Here is a 16,759-nt window from a genome sequence, read left to right as displayed (position 1 = left end):
ACTGCATGCATTGGCGCGCGCTCATCTAACGGAAGACAAGGAGAACAAAGAATAAGAACAGCTGGAGATATATATATATATATATATATATATATATATAGAGAGAGAGAGAGAGAGAGAGAGAGAGGGAAAGAGAGAGAGAGAGACTTAGCGGTTGTCCTAGTTTTATTTCCAACGGTTTCGACTGGTGGACCAGCCGAAACCGTTGGAAATAAAACCAAGGGAACCGCCAAGTTGTGACTCTTCTCTTCCCAAGTACGTTTGGCCCATTAGAAAAACTTCGTGCGTGCGTACATGCATGTGTGTGTGTGTGTGTGTGTGCACGCATGTGTGTATGTGTGAGAGAAAGATGGAGAGAGATAGCAGAACTTGATTTGCATTCAACTTGATGCGATTTTTCATATGCATGGATAAAACTTCAATACCAGTGTTTAATAATATTATAGAAAAAGTACACTCACAGTTCTGCATAGCATATGCTGAGACAGCCACAAATACACGTATCATTCATGTAGTAGTATTGCAAGCGCCACTTTTTATGTATTACCTCCACAACTTTGTGCATGAATACAATAATGTTGATGATGGCCAGCTGAGTAGTGTAGATTTGTACGATTCAATAAAATTTTGTAAACATCTCAAAGGCGTTCACTAATATTTGCATTTTTAAGTGTAGATAGCTGTAATTGCAGGTTTGCATTTCTAGAATTAGTACTACACTTTCTTGCACATATTGAGGCTTGTGTATTGTATAATTTATTCTGTTTGCTCCTAGCCAAACGGTGTTTCTAGTGCGCTGTTATTATTATTACTATTATATGACTATCATTGCTGACTTGCTTTGCTGCAGGTTTTTATTTTAAGAATGTCTGGTATCAGAGGCGTAGTACAGGAATTATACTCATTGCATTTGTGTAACCTGCATATAGATAAAGAATATTTTCATTACATCACTGCATATGCCGATAAAACGTTTCAATTGTGCGAAAGTTGGATTTAATGAAGGACATGTGCCCAATCAGAAAATATTCGTAAAATTTAAGTCTCCCATAAATAGAATTGGTGCATTCGGGAAATAAGGTACATTCGGTGCATTTGGGAAATGCAGGTTACAATCGGGTTTTGCACACCTCCATTGCAATCAGTGCAACCGCAACCACGAAAGAGTGTTGCCCATCAGCCTTACCAGAGACCGCACGATACGCTAATGCTAGAAATTAGTAATCTATACAAAAAGGCAGCCCAATCATTCCCAACATAATTTTGTAAGTTCAAAGAGGTGGCAGCACCTCCCAGTGAGCATATTGTCATTGCAGTACGAAATTTCAAACGACGGGTAGAATACGTACCCGTACGACGAAGACTAGAAAGAAAACTGCCACCGCACAGAGCACGGCAGAAACACACTCAAGAAGTTGAGTAAGAATCAGATATTTCTTTAAAATATTTCTCAAATTTTCAAGTCCTACTTATCGAAATTACAAAACAAAAGCTGCAGAGGATCCCTGAGCTTATGCTTATACGAGATACGCACATGAAAGCTTTTGGCTAGGTTGGTGAAGCGCTAGAGTATTGCTGCTAAGTGACATTCCCTTGTTTTATCAATAGAATGCAGAGGCTGATTTGTGTTTACTTATGCTATTTGGTACAACCAAAGTGGTGCCAGGAACACTTTACGCACGAAAGGAACAGACACCATTTCCTCAACCACCCCTCCAACTACTATGGAGGCTCAACAGATGTGGCAGACAAAGGTGCACACCATAGAGTTAATATAACAGACTCTAGCAAAAGCTGGGTTCATAAAGCTATACCCATACGAGCTGCGAGATTTTGGTACATTGTCGTTGTTGCTATTACAATAATTAATAGAAGCACTTACACATAGCACTTTAAATTACTCAAATTATTGCAATAGAAATCATATACAAGCATGTTCACGTATTAACAGACTGAATTTGTGTGATGTTTGTATTTGATGTTCATGTATTACAAATGGCCATTCTCGAGCAGCTCTGCGTAAACTGAGCTCATCAAGGTAACGGCCCTTGAAACGGCAAACAATCGAAGCGTATCCAAAAGTAACTTTGAAGCCAGCAAAACTGGGTCACTCAAGAAAAGGCTGCCAGCAGAATAAATTTCCCTTCCTATGAGGATGCTCTGTGCTGGCCTTTGTTTCTTCCGATTGTGGACATAGTGGCACACTACTGATTTAAAAGATATTGTAGAACTACGTGAAGGTTCATTTGGGCTTAGATTTTTCATTTAGAAGCAGTATACTTCGATTTTAGGTGAACGACGCCATAAAAGCCACTTTTTCAGAGGTTTGTATACTTTCAACAGTAAAATTCCAGTGCAAATAGAATCCAATGGCAAGAACTAATAGAAAAATATTCGGAAGTTCGAATATTCACACATCCCTAATTTGTACTTTTCATAGTTTACCCTGAATGACAACGCCAGTAGGAATATCAAGCACTGAGATGCTCGCAAATTTTTTCTTGAAAACTCTTGGTGACCATTTGCCAAGAGCAAGTATAAGAGGCTATCCGTGTGGTGTCGTGGTGCAAAGAATTTCACGCGAAGGTCACGTGAGGTAGCGCCAGGTCCCAGTCATGGTGGTCGGAGGACACATACATCGCAAGCATGTCCGTTAGGGTCCGATTTAGCCATTCGGTAAGGCCATTTGTTTGGGGATGGTAGGAAGTGGTCAGCTTGTGGTGCGTCGAGGAAGAGCGCAGAAGATTGTCGATCACATGGGACAAAAATGCGCGGCCACGATCTGTGTGTAATTGGCGAGGAGCGCCATGCTGCAGGATGACGTCGTTGAGCAAGAAGTCCGCAACGTCAGTAGCGGTGCTGGTGGGGAGCGCTCGTGTGATGGCATACCTAGTCGCGTAGTCTATAGCAACAGCGACCCACTTGTTGCCCGATTTCGACTCGGGAAAAGGACCGAGAAGATCTATACCAACACGGAAGAAAGGTTCGGTTGGGATGGAGATCGGTTGAAGAAGTCCAGCGGGGGTGCAGTAGGTCGCTTCCTACGTTGGCATTTATCGCAGGAGGACACGTAACGGCGAACGGACCGGGCGAGACCGCGCCAAAAGAAGCGGCGACGCACGCGGTCATACGTCCGAGATACACCCAGATGACCAGCAGTTGGTTCATCGTGAAGCTCGTGCAGCACGGTTGAACGCAAATTTTTTGGCACTAAAAGAAGGAGCTCAGGGTCATCTGGCTGGAGGCTACGACGGTACAGCGTGCCATTCAGGAGGACGTACATGCGAAGTGACGTGTCGTTCGGAGCAGATTGGAGACGGTCAATAAGTTGTCGCAGAGAAGCATCACGACGTTGTTCATCACCAATCTGAAGAAACTGGGACATTGACATGACGCTGAGGCTAGGCTCAATGTCTAGTTCGTCGGGCTGATCAACAGGGTAGCGGGATAAGCAATCGGCGTCCAGATGGAGACGTCCAGACTTATAAGCAACCGAGTAGGAATACTCCTGTAGGCGTAATACCCAACGACCAAGTCGTCCAGTGGGGTCCTTCAGAGAAGAAAGCCAACACAGCGCGTGATGATCTGTGATGGCACGGAAAGGGCGGCCATACAAGTAAGGACAGAATTTCGAAACCGCCCAAACAAGAGTGAGACATTCCCGTTCTGTTATAGAATTATTGCGTTCAGACTTAGAAAGCAGACGGCTCGCGTACGCGATTACACGGTCGTTGCCCCGCTGAATTTGCGCCAAAACTGCACCAATTCCGTGACCACTCGCGTCTGTTCGCACTTCTGTGGGAGCATCGGGGTCGAAATGTGCAAGAATAGGAGGTGTCGTTAGAGCGGTGATTAGCTGAGAGAAGGCGTCAGCTTGAGGAGGGCCCCAAGAAACTGGGACGTCTTGTTTGAGAAGGTCGATGAGTGGTCGTGCGAGTGCCGCAAAGATTTTCACGAACCGGCGAAAGTAGGAGCAGAGGCCCACAAAACTGCGAACATCATGGACAGAGCGTGGGACTGGGAAGTTTTTTACAGCGCGTACTTTCGCCGGGTCTGGCTGTACGCTGGCAGCGTCAACAAGGTGACCCAATACATTATTCTGACGAAGACCGAAGTGGCACTTGGAGGAATTGAGCTGCAGGCCGGCCCATCGAAATATGGATAGAATGGTCGAAAGGCGTTCAAGATGGGTTGCAAAGGTAGGTGAGAAAGTGATCACGTCGTCCAGGTAACACAATCATGTCGACCATTTAAATCCTTGTAGGAGCGTGTCCATCATTCTCTCAAAGGTCGCTGGAGCGTTGCGGAGCCCGAATGGCATGACCTTGAATTGGTAAACACCGTCAGGGGTAACGAAGGCGGTCTTTTCTCGGTCCATGTCATCTACAGCAATTTGCCAGTAGCCAGATCGGAGGTAGAGAGATGAAAAGAAGGTGGTGCCATGGAGGCAATCAAGGGCATCATCAATGCGTGGTAGAGGGTACACGTCTTTTTTGGTAATTTGTTGAGGTGGCGATAATCAACGCAGAAACGGCATGAGCCGTCTTTCTTTTTTACTAATACCACAGGAGATGCCCAAGGGCTCGCTGATGGTTTGATTACGTTTTTCGTAAGCATTTTGGCAACTTCTTTCTGAATGACTTCTCGCTCAGATGCTGACACGCGGTACGGCCGACGGTGAATGGGCGCAGAGTCACCAGTGTTGATTTGGTGAGTGACAATTTTAGTCTGGCCCAAGGGACGATCGTCGGTGTCGAAAATGTCACTGTATGAGGCAAAAACTTGGCAGAGAGCATCGGCCTGGTGAGGCGACAGCTCCGATCCAATCATGTTTCGAAACATACCATCGTCTGAGCTGGGTGACCGTGAGACTGCGCTTTGATCAAGAGCAGATACAGCGACAACACTGACATCGTCCTCTGTTATGGCAGTTAGCTGGGCTAGAGACATCTGGCAGGGCAACACTTGAGGGGTGAAACCAAAGTTAAGGAGCGGAAGTAACACAAAGTTATCCGCTATGGTCGCGATGGTATAGGGCACAGTAACACTGCGCGTCAGCTGAACGTCAGTGATTGGCGTAACGATATAATCACCGTCAGGAACAAGAGGGGTCGATGACAAAGACACGTACGTGACGGCTCGAAGTGGCAGGCGAACGAAAGTGGTTGGGCTCAAGCGGCTGGTAGGCTTTGCAGAGTAGTCGGCAAAGATTGGTAAATCAAGGCTGAGGGTACCAGACGAACAATCAATTAAGGCCGAGTGTGCCGAAAGGAAATGAAGGCCAAGTATGAGGTCATGAGGGCAGCAGGCTAGCACGGCAAAAACAACCACGGCGTGACGACCGGCAATGCTGACACGAGCAGTGCACATTCCGATTACTGGTACAGTACCACCATCGGCCACACGTATTGCTTGCGTCGTAGATGGCGTCATAATCTTTTGTAAGCGGCAGCGTAGAGAAGCGCTCATAATACACAGGTGCGCACCTGTGTCAATGAGGGCGGTCACAGGATCATGGTAGACTTGTACTTCAAGCAGGCTATGGTGCGTGGGAAGCGTCAGTAGAAGATTTTTGGCCGTCATTGATATTGCAGCTTCACCTCTATAAGCTGCAATATCTAGTTTTCCTGCTGCGGTCGTCCAGAGAAGCTCGGCGAGGAAAAGCGCCGAGGGGGCGGAGAGCGAGAGTTGCGGCGACCGGACGAAGGGGCGTCAGGGTAGCGGCGACCGGGCAAAGGGGCGTCCGTGGAAGGCTCGTAAGATGACGAATAGAAATTGAAGGGTGTGGCGTCTGAACGTCGAGGAGTCGTCGGATGCATGAGTGCCGAGGTAGAGAAAGTCTGACGTGGTTGGTTTGACCAACGGCGGCGGCAATAGCGAGAAACGTGCCCAGGCTGGTGGTAGGAAAAACAAATAGGCCGGTCGTTGGGTGTTCGCCATTCCGAAGGGTTACGGAAGGGCATTGTTGGAGGTGAACGGCGAGCGTGTCCTCGAGAGTAGGACGGGACTTCAGGGCGAGTCAGGGGACAAGCTGATGGAAGTACGAGGATCGCAAACTCCTGCCTTACCACAGCTTGTATTAACGCCACTGACGGCTGTTGTTGGTCAGAGGCGAGCGTTGCGAAAACGGGTGGCTGAAGAGGAGCCGGACAGGCGGCTTCGATTTCCCGACGAACAATACGTGTGACATTGTCATACGTGGGGGACTGGCGGGCGGCTTCACACGATGAGGTCGCGGCCGTGTTGGGCAGCCGGGTGAATCGCTGAGTAATACGGCGGCTCTTGGCTTCTTCGAACCGCCGGCACTCTTTAATGATGGCGTCGATGGTGGCAACGTTGTTGTAAACTAGTAGATTAAATGCGTCGTCTGCTATGCCTTTCAGCACATGGGCCACTTTCTCCGACTCACTCATGTGCTCGTCAATCTGGCGGCATGGGGCGATGACGTCGTGAATGTACGCGACGTACGACTCCGTCGACGTCTATGCATGGGCCGCCAGTTGATTCCGCGCTACGATCTGCCGCCCAATGTTGTCGCCAAAAAGGTCGCGGATCTTTTCTTTAAACGAGTCCCAGCTCGTAATCTCCGCTTGGTGCGTCTCGAACCACACGCGTGGTGGGCCATCGAGGTAAAACAGCACATTGGCAAGCATAAGATTCGGGTCCCACCTATAGCTTGCGCTGACCCGTTCGTACCGGTTGATCCATTTGTCGACGTCAACGTCATCCTGACCGCAGAATACACCGGGATCACGAGCAGGTGGTAGAATGACGTATGTAGAAGTCACGGTATGGGCAGGTGGCGAAGACGATGGTTGCTCAACCTGTGACATGGTTGGACCTATGATGATGCGGCCGTTGCGGAGCTTCGTGATGAAAACGGGGAAGTACCCAGCACGTCCACCACACCACAGCACGTCTTTTCACCGCTGATACGTCAGCTACGTAGCTATATTCTCAAAAGGGCTTTTAAAAGGTGAAGGTCTTTACGCCATGGGTCGTATGTCCCATGTCAACGTAGCCATCGTAGCAGCCAGTTGCATTGCATTGCATGTCAGTAAAAACGGTGTCACAGCATATCCACGGCCTGAATAAAGATGAATGGGGAGAAGCGTCCATCAGTTCGTTCGTGCTTTCATGCGTCCGTCAATGCATGCATCCGTTAGTTCATCCGCGCGTCCGTCTATGCATCCATCCGTCCATCTGCCCTCTTCGCCGCACTCGTCACCGTTCACCTCGTGCATACGCTGTGATTATTTCACTGTATAATTGCGCTGCCCATAATGGAATACTTATAATTGCAATGCCTCCTAAAAAGATACGCATGTGCTGTAAACTTACTCTACTTCGAAGTTTGCTGGCTGTATAGTATGAAGGACACTGGCAAAGAAGTAACATGACAGCCCGATGAACATGCGAAGTCAGAAGAGTTTCGCGTTCTACGCTCGCGAGTTAGAGTCGATTAAAATGGTTGTCTTCTATCTTTTCATAGAACTATCACTGCATTTTAATGTAACGCCGCTTCAAGAATGCTCCCGTCGAGCCGCAGAAGGAGGATACAAGGAGCAGGGCGCAGTTGGTCGCCATGCGTCTAGAATGCCCCCGTCGAGCCACAGAAGGAGGATACAAGGAGCAGGGTGCAGACGGTTGCCATGCGTCTGCACTATGTCAAGACTGACCGTCACCGGTTAAGTGACCCCCACGGGCTGGTTACAGGCTCGTTTTGGTCACTGATGGTCCCCCATTCGCGCTGTGAATTTTAAGGCGTTTAGTGGATACTTTGAGCAATGTGACAAAGAACATGGAAGTTTTTGCTTGTTCAAGAAGTACGCAACACGCGTTCATAGTTTCAAGTACCTTCTATGAAACACTGCGGTGTTACATAGCAGTGAAAATTTGAACTTTCTCTTTCTTTAGTAGTCTACCTCAGTAAATACTTACTTTTCAATAAAAAGGCGCCTTTATGCAACACGTGCGACCCTTTATTATAAATGCAGCCGAGAGTACAGTATATGAACACGACACTAATATTGCCATTCTGCTACCTAAACAATCCAAATTCGGATGACAAAAAAACAAACGAAATCAATTCATGCATTTTCACTGTGAAAGACGCTGTGAGTGAATGTATGTCCGCTAATTAAAGCCTTTCTTCCGGCAAAATTACTTTTCAAGTCAGTTACTTCAGTGAACTCACCAGGGCAATCAGTTATCTACAGCATAACTGCGCTTCAGTTTACCACTTCATAAATATTCAGAAGCGATGTAATAGTAGAATTACGAGTCATGATAGGACAGCAATACAATTGAACGACGACTAGTTGAACCTATTTTCCCCCATACAAGTCTCCTGAAAGGAGCAATGCTAGAATGCCTCTATATATCTCATATTGAGGTATTTAGGATTGAAATAATATGCAGCGTTATCAAAAAACGTAGTACTGCCGAAGACGCATTGGTTCGTCCTTACATTTACTTACCAGAGAAATCAGCAGTGACCATGCTTTTCTTCACGAATAGAGCAAAAATAAAAGCAGTAAAAAAAAACGTTTTCCTTCTGCAGCCAGGAACTCCTAACGGTGAATATTGTCCGTAAGCGAAAAAAAAACACGCACATGCTGAAATCTCACGCGCTCTGCTGTAAGCACAGCTCTCTGCGGCCGCCCGTACCCTCACTCCATGCGCCCTTTCGCGGTAGCCGGGCGCGAGGTGGTACTCGTTGGTTTTGCTGGGAGCGTGTACCTACACGACGGACCGAATCCGTCTTTTCCGCGGCGGACGGCGCATCACGTGTCCTCACGTCACGAATTTCTGCCATCCGTGCCGGGTCCATTGACGTCGCGGACGGGAAATGGCAAGCTCTTTGTCGCAATCGGATTCGTGTTGAATACGGCAGCAGATTTAGCTGAGGGCGCCATTACAGGTCTGGCAACAAGCACTAATTTTTCTTTTTGTTGTTTAGTTTCGAAAATTTATCTGTAGACAGGAACATAAACTTTTAATACTTTGTCTTGCGATGAAGGGGTATTGCACTTTCAGACTAGTCGCACCATCTAGACAAAACAGGAGTAAGGAAGCATTCTCACATCACTCTGAACTCTGAGATTTGGTAGCATTTGCGCTATCGCCGACCACCAAGCTGATTTTCTGCCAATAGCGGCACTCGCTGAGCCTACAGCTCTCAGAAGATGAGTACAAAGCTTGAAAACAGTACGAAATGTTCATGTATACGTTGCCGACAAAACTTAAGGACACAAACCTAAATCCGACAAAACCATCAGATTGAGAATAACAGCCCACGTAATGCGCGACGAAGAGCTGAAAGACTCGAAGTGGGCAGCTGTCGCTTTATGCAGTGGTGGTGGTAACAACTTCATTAATAACTCTGGCCGATTCGTGGCCTATAGGACTAGGCCTCCCACGAGGAGGACTGGTGACCCTGTCTCAACGCCGCCTCGAGGGCTTGCTGGATGGCCTTTTAGGTGTGCCTATATTAGCTCTTCAAGCGTACCGCAATGTATTTTTTTCCAGCGCGTCCATCTGCTCGCTTTACCCGTCGTCCAGATGTGCTTTGCAGCCGGATGGTCGTCGGAACGTCGTCCGCGGAAGAGATTCGCGTAGATATATGTCCGTCGTCTTGATACACGTGAAACGTGGCTAAAGTGTACTAGAGGAGAAAGTGTGCTGTGTGCGGCGTGTTTCAATGAAGGCGAGGGGCCTCCGCAGCGATGAAGCAGGTTGATCACAACCTGGGAGCGCTAGGGGACGCTGCAACTCAAAGGAGCGCGTGTGTCAACACATGTTGCACTGTCAGTTTGGCTGTCAACGCGTGACCAGTTCCTCGTTGCTGGTATTTCTCACATGGAATAACTCTGCTCCTCGCCAGATTCTGCTGTACGTGACTAAAGAAATTGCGATGGTGTTTGCGCTTGTCTACTGGAATGAGAAAAATATGGCTGAGAGATGGCGGTACAAAGGAGACGGCTTTTGCTTTGTGCCAAATCGTAACAGCGGCTACCGTTTGTGTAAAGAGGCACACTCCTTATTTCGGGTGCCATTGAAGCTGAGCGCCGGGAAAAATTGTCGCGGAACATCAAGTGAGGTGATCGAGTCTTCAACAAGAGCAACGCTGTTTGTGAGCGACAGTTCGAAGCAAGCTTCATACAGCAAACTTTCAAGACGACTATATCGACGCAAAGGCTACTGAGACCCTCAGAGACTTACCACTCATACCAAAAGATGCCATCCCTACAATTTTCCCTGATGCTCCTAAGTACCTTTCAAAATCGCTGCTGAAAAAAGAGAAGAATCGCAACCTTGACAATATCAGATTCTCCCCCAAACCGAAGCGAAGACGTGAGAGCAACACGTTGTCAGAAGTCGAGTTGATTGATTGATTTCAGGGGTTTAACGTCCCAAAACCTCTATTTGACAATGAGAGACGCCGTAGTGGAGGACTCCGGAAATTCTGACCACCTAGGGTTCTTTAACGTGCACCCAAATATGAGTACACGGGCCTACAACATTTCCGCCTCCATCGGAAATGCAGCCGCCACAGCCGGGATTTGATCCCCCGACCTGCGGAACAGCAGCCGAGTACCTTAGCCACTATACCACCGTGGTGGGGAGAAGTCGAGGCGAACGACGTTAACTGATCAAGGCAGTTCAGTCGATGATGTTCCTGAACAGAAATGCCAAAGAATGTCGAATAGTGTAGGCCGAGATGGTGCCACTGATAAAGCTCGTGGGCCAAAATTTCAAGGGCTGTCATTTTCAAAGCTCACAATTCCAAATGAGTGGTCAGGAATTTTCCATCCGTGCGTCGGGGACTGATTCCTTTAGGCTAAGTTGGAAGCTAAGACTGTTGAACATAAATATGTAGCATTGAAAAAACTCATTCAAATCAAGAAGCAAGCTGCTGAAAGTGCTACAAAGGCCGAAGTTCTAATAACAGGAAAGAAATGGCGCCAAGAACTCGTAGCATGAGAAGAGGCAGAGTTGCTGATAAAGAATTTCAGCAAATTGACTTTGTGTTGCGGCCAGGAAATGGAGCCTTTATCTATGTAAAGTGAATGTCCATCGGTCGTTTATAGGATTGTTCTTTTTGAAAAACTGGACGCTTGTAGTAAATGACCGCAGTGCTTCTGTCCACTGCAAACATTAGAGAAAGCTGATACTCAACCAGCTTTCCAGAAGACGATGTCAGAAAATGTTTACGAAACGAAGTCCTTGCAATATACGACATAACCTTCGGAGAACGAAAGCCAAGCTTAGCAGCACAAAAATTAGCTTGAGCTGAATGAAAACAAAGTATGAGCACTTATCCAGAGGAGCAGTAGCTGAAAGAATTTGAGGCCTTTTATTGACGCTTCCCGACCATTTAATATGCGAAGCAATATAAAATATATAAAACACACAGGACTGGACAGAGACACTTGTATGCAAAAAGTAGATATTTAGGCTCTATAGGTAAATACGTCGAAATTCACTCAATACTATTTGAAAGTACATCACTATTATATAAAATTTAGTAACTTCGAAGAGAAACATGTTCTGCTGGTGTAAACGACCTCACGGAATCGTAGTCGGGTGTTCATGTGCACGCTGGTTACAGCGAGAAAACCGCTAGTGCCTATGCGGAAGGGCTGATTTCACCAATAAGTGGCATTTATAGCATAAAATATCGTGACGACAACTCGGAACAATACACTAATCGGCCACACAGCCCACTCACAGAGCCATCATGGTAGCGAGCGTAGCGCTCCTTTAGCCAGCAGCGCCCTCTAGTCGCGCGCTGCTAGAAGGACCCTTTTTCCGGTGCCGCACGACACACTTCCCCTTCTAGTACACGGTAGCGTGGCGATTGGGACCAAGGAGGATTAAAAAAGTTGCTGGAGGGTAAATGATTGCGCAGAAGTGAAGTCGTTCCTCTGGCAAGATGGCGGCTGTGGCAGCCATCTTACTAGGGGCATGACCATCGTTGAGAGATCAAAAACGTAGCGTTTCCCTCGCACGCCCAACGAGTTCAATGTGTGAACTTCTTCGGGTCACATAGTTCTCCAAGTGTGTCTTACAGTTACTACTTTTCCTTAGTGAGCCTCTAATCGGAGGCAAAGTTCTTTGAAGATTCAGTCACCCATACTATTTTCTGTGTGTTGTTCGGTCGGGAACAACTTTCTTTTAATATAAACCTAACGTAGATTTTACATAACATGTCAAAGCCACTTGATCTTCAAGTGAGCACTATAAGAAAAGAGCATCTTTCCGCCATCTTGGCAGTGGCAAAAGGTGGCTTCACTTCTGCTGGCAAGGCATTGCGGGAGCTTCCACTTCAGCAATTTTTCTTTAATCCTCCTTGGTTGGGACAGCCGGAGAAAAACACGCCGTGCACACGCCATCGCAGATGCCATGCACTGTTAGCGCCGTTTTGAGGCGCGGCTGCTAGGTGGCGGGTGCTTTATTGGAGTCACGAATACCTGATTCTCCCCGTCTCGCCTTATACTCTCCCGCCACCCATCATTTTGCAATGCTGTACCCCCTGTCTGGACACACGGGTGTCCTTGCCCAAAACACTGCGGGTGAAGGACTCGAGTTCAGTGCTGCACTGTCGTAAGCGATGAGCTGTGTGCCAACCCTATCCGTTCAGAGAGAGAATAAATATTTGAAAGCATTGGTTCGGGAAGCCAGCCGAAGCAGGGGAGCCAATGTAACCACTGTCATGACGGCGCACACTCAAGTCCAGATGCGACCATTCGCGTCGAAGAAAACCCGCGTTCACTCTGCTGCTCTGTTCTGTGATGGCGGAAGGCCCGGTTGACGGCGCTGCCACACCAAAATCTGCTGACGGCTAGAGAAGCACTACCGTACCTCACTAGCACACTGGCTCCTGCGCCTAGTGGCTCACGCGCTGGGTAAGTTCACCAACACGGCACATTAACAATGTTTTGAAGTACACGCCCTGAAAACGAACAAGTTTCTCGCTTAAGGCTTCGCTCCGAAACTATATATACTGTAGTAAGAGATGGAGTTTCATCTAATTTGATTCTACATTTAAACAGAAAGTACGAACGTGATATCAATACATCATCATTTGTTCAAACCTGTTGACCGTGCAAATACCACTGGTAAGAAAAACTGACCCTGTGGGAATTACTAGGTTGATTGTACTGCACGAACTTAGCACCAAGCTACTATTCTTCCACCTTGGCAACGTGTTTTGCGTACTTTTGCCTTGCCAAGTGAATCTGGTGACATCAGCTTCATGGGGCGCTGACTCTTAGAGAGTCAGTTAAAAACCTCAAGGTTCCAAGACTGTTATAAAGAGAAATCTGATTTTTGCTTTGTGAACATATTGTTACGTGGAAAATAACAGTTGTCAGTCCGCAGCCACAACGCAGCTCACCGACAACGTCCACTTCTTTCCTCTCAGTCTGAGGCACCTTACTTGGGTATGCCCCACTATGCCCTCTTTCATACAGACGAAATCACGTAACACGACCCCCGGCGGCAAAAGCGCCGACCCAGCGAGTTTACGGGGCAACAGCAGGAGCAGTGTGGTAACGCTTGAGCCTTGATACGTGGACGATGTCCCTTGACAGCAGAGCGGAAGAGGTTAATGGATTATCAGGGACAATTTCATATGTAGTGTCGGTCACTCGTCTAAGCACGCGGTATCAGCCCGTGAAACGAGAGAGAAGTTTTTCTGCAAGGCCTGCATGCCGCGTAGGGGACCAAAGAAGAACGAGGGAACCTGTTGGAAAGTGTTCGTCTAGATGCCGCTCGTCGTAACGATGCTTCTGCGAGTCTTGGGACGCCATTATTATGCTGCGGGCAGCTGACGAGCGGGGTCAGCTCGGGTAATAGCGTCGCGTGCATATTCAGAAGTAGACTGCGCAGCGTCTGGCAGTAAGGTATCCAACGGCAATGTTGGTTCGCGTCCAAACAGAAGGTGAAATGGCGAGTACCCGGCAGTGTCATGCCGGCAGGAATTGTATGCGAACGTCACGTAGGGTAGTGCAAGGTCCCAATCACGATGGTCGGCCGAGACGTATTCCGATAGCATGTCTGTCAGGGTGCGGTTTAAACGTTCTGTAAGCCCGTTTGTCTGGGGGTGGTACGATGTCGTGAGCTTATGTTGGGTAGAGCAGGAACGCAGGATATCGTCAACCACTTTCGAAAGGAACGTACGGCCTCGGTCTGTCAGCAGTTGACGAGGGGCTCCATGCACTAAAATGAGATCGCGTAGTAGAAAATCAGCGACGTCTGTAGCGCAGCTTGTTGGCATGGCTCGTGTAACTGCATAACGGGTCGCGTAATCCGTAGCCACCGCGACCCACTTGTTTCCGGAGGCGGATGTTGGGAAGGGACCGAGAAGGTCCAAACCAACACGGAAGAATGGCTCCAATGATATGTCGATGGGCTGAAGATATCCGGAAGGTAGTCCCGACGGCTTTTTGCGACGCTGGCAAATTTCACAAGTGTTGACATAGTGACGTACAGAGCGTGAAAGGCCAGGCCAGTAGAAGCGGCGGCGCACACGGTCATATGTGCGAGGGACACCAAGGTGACCCGCGGTTGGCGCGTCATGGAGCTCGCGTAGGACTGTGGAACGCAGGTGCTTTGGTATGACCAGAAGTAGGTCGTGACCATTGGGCGATAAATTACGCCGATATAAGGTGTGGTCCTTTAAGGTAAACATGTGAACAGAAGCGTCTTGCGGTGAAGATTCAAGCTGTTGTATTAGGCGGCTGATATCCAGATCGCGACGCTGCTCGTCCCCGAGATGAAGCAGCTGGGAGATGGAAAGGACGCAGTCCACAGAATCAGTGCTCGTAGGATCGCAGCCGGCCACAGGGTAGCGGGACAGACAATCCACATCTTTGTGCAGTTTTCCTGATTTGTACACTATGGTGTAAGAATACTCCTGGAGGCGTAGTGCCCTGCGGGCGAGACGACCTGTGGGATCTTTGAGGGAGGCGAGCCAGCAGAGAGCGTGGTGGTCGGTAAGAACTATAAAAGGTCGGCCGTATAAGTAAGGGCGAAATTTCGCGACTGCCCACACCAGCGCTAGGCCTTCGCGCTCTGTGATGGAATAATTACGCTCCGAGGTGGACAGCAGCCTGCTGGCATAAGCTATCACGCGATGCTGCCCACGTTGTCGCTGAGCCAACACAGCGCCTATTCCGTAACCGCTGGCATCGGTGCGCACTTCGTTCGGTGCCGTAGGGTCGAAGTGAGCCAGCACAGGAGAAGAAGTGAGCAAAGTAGTCAGGTCGGAAAATGCTGCTGCTTGCGAGGGACCCCAGGTAAACGTCTCATCTGGTTTGAGTAAATCTGTTAGTGGCCGAGCGATTTCCGCGAAGTTCTTGTTGAACCGCCGAAAATAGGAGCAGAGCCCCACAAAGCTGCGGACATCTTTGGCGGTTTTTGGCACAGGAAAGTCCTTCACAGCTCGAACTTTTTCTGGGTCAGGCTGTACGCCGTAAGCGTCAACAATATGTCCAAGTATTGTAATGCGACGGCGACCAAACCGGCACTTGTATTAATTCAGCTGAAGGCCGGCGAGAGGAATACATCAAGAATTTTTGACAGTCTCTGAAGGTGCGCTTCAAAAGTGGGAGCATACACAATCGCGTCATCCAGATAACAAAGACACGTAAACCACTTGAATCCATGGAGCAGGGAGTCCATCATTCGTTCAAAGGTGGCGGGGGCATTACATAAGCCGAAAGGCAAGACTTTGAATTGGTAGAGGCCATCGGGTGTTACAAAAGCCGCCTTCTCTCGGTCCATGGGGTCCACGGCAATCTGCCAATAACCAGAACGAAGATCAATGGAAGAAAAGTAGGCGGCACCATGGAGGCAATCAAGGGCGTCATCAATGCGGGGCCGAGGGTATGCGTCTTTCTTGGTGATGTTGTTAAGGTGGCGATAGTCCACACAAAATTGCCACGATCCGTCCTTCTTTTTAACTTATACCACCGGGGATGCCCAGGGACTGGAGGATGGTTCAATAATGTCCTTCGCTAGCATCTTGTTCACCTCCTTTTGAATTATGCTACGCTCAAAAGCAGACACTCTGTAAGGACGGCGGTGCACAGGGTTGGCATCACCTGTGTGTTTGCGATGCTGGACAAAGGACGTCTGCCCAAGAGGTCGTTCACCAAAATCGAAAATATCTGGATAGGCCTCGAGAAGATGTTGTAGGGCTTCAACTTGCGGAGGCGGAAGATCAGTGGCGATCATGTCTACAATTTGACGGCTGCCCGAATGTGTTGCGAGTGATGTGCGCTGCGGTGAAACAAGTGTGTCTAAGGCAAGCACTTCAATTTGTGAATCGAGCAATGGACACAGGTGGGCCACAGAAATGCCTTGTGGAAGCACGTGATTCATGTAGCCGAAATTGACAAAAAGTAGACAAGTTTTGTTATCTGTGATGCTGAGCACCGTATAGGGCACTGCAACATTGTGCGCAAGGAGTACGTCGGTGAGAGGCGTAGCGTAATAGTCACCGTCGGGCACAGCTGGTGAGCACAGAAAATCGACGTACGTCACAGTTTTGGAGAGCAGGCGAACAAAATCGCTGCATTGTAATCGGCATGTAGGTTGGTACGGGGTGGCACTGATTTGTGGCAGTTCAAGGCGGAGCACACCAGCGGAGCAATCAATCAGAGCAGAAATGGCGGCAAGAAAATCGAGGCCTAGTATGAGGTCGTGGGGACATGTTGCAAGCACGGTAAAAAGGACGACCACTTGATGA

Source organism: Rhipicephalus microplus, chromosome 3 (assembly GCF_043290135.1).
Source record: "Rhipicephalus microplus isolate Deutch F79 chromosome 3, USDA_Rmic, whole genome shotgun sequence".
NCBI classification, from domain to species: domain Eukaryota; kingdom Metazoa; phylum Arthropoda; class Arachnida; order Ixodida; family Ixodidae; genus Rhipicephalus; species Rhipicephalus microplus.
This window is presented reverse-complemented; position numbering follows the sequence as displayed.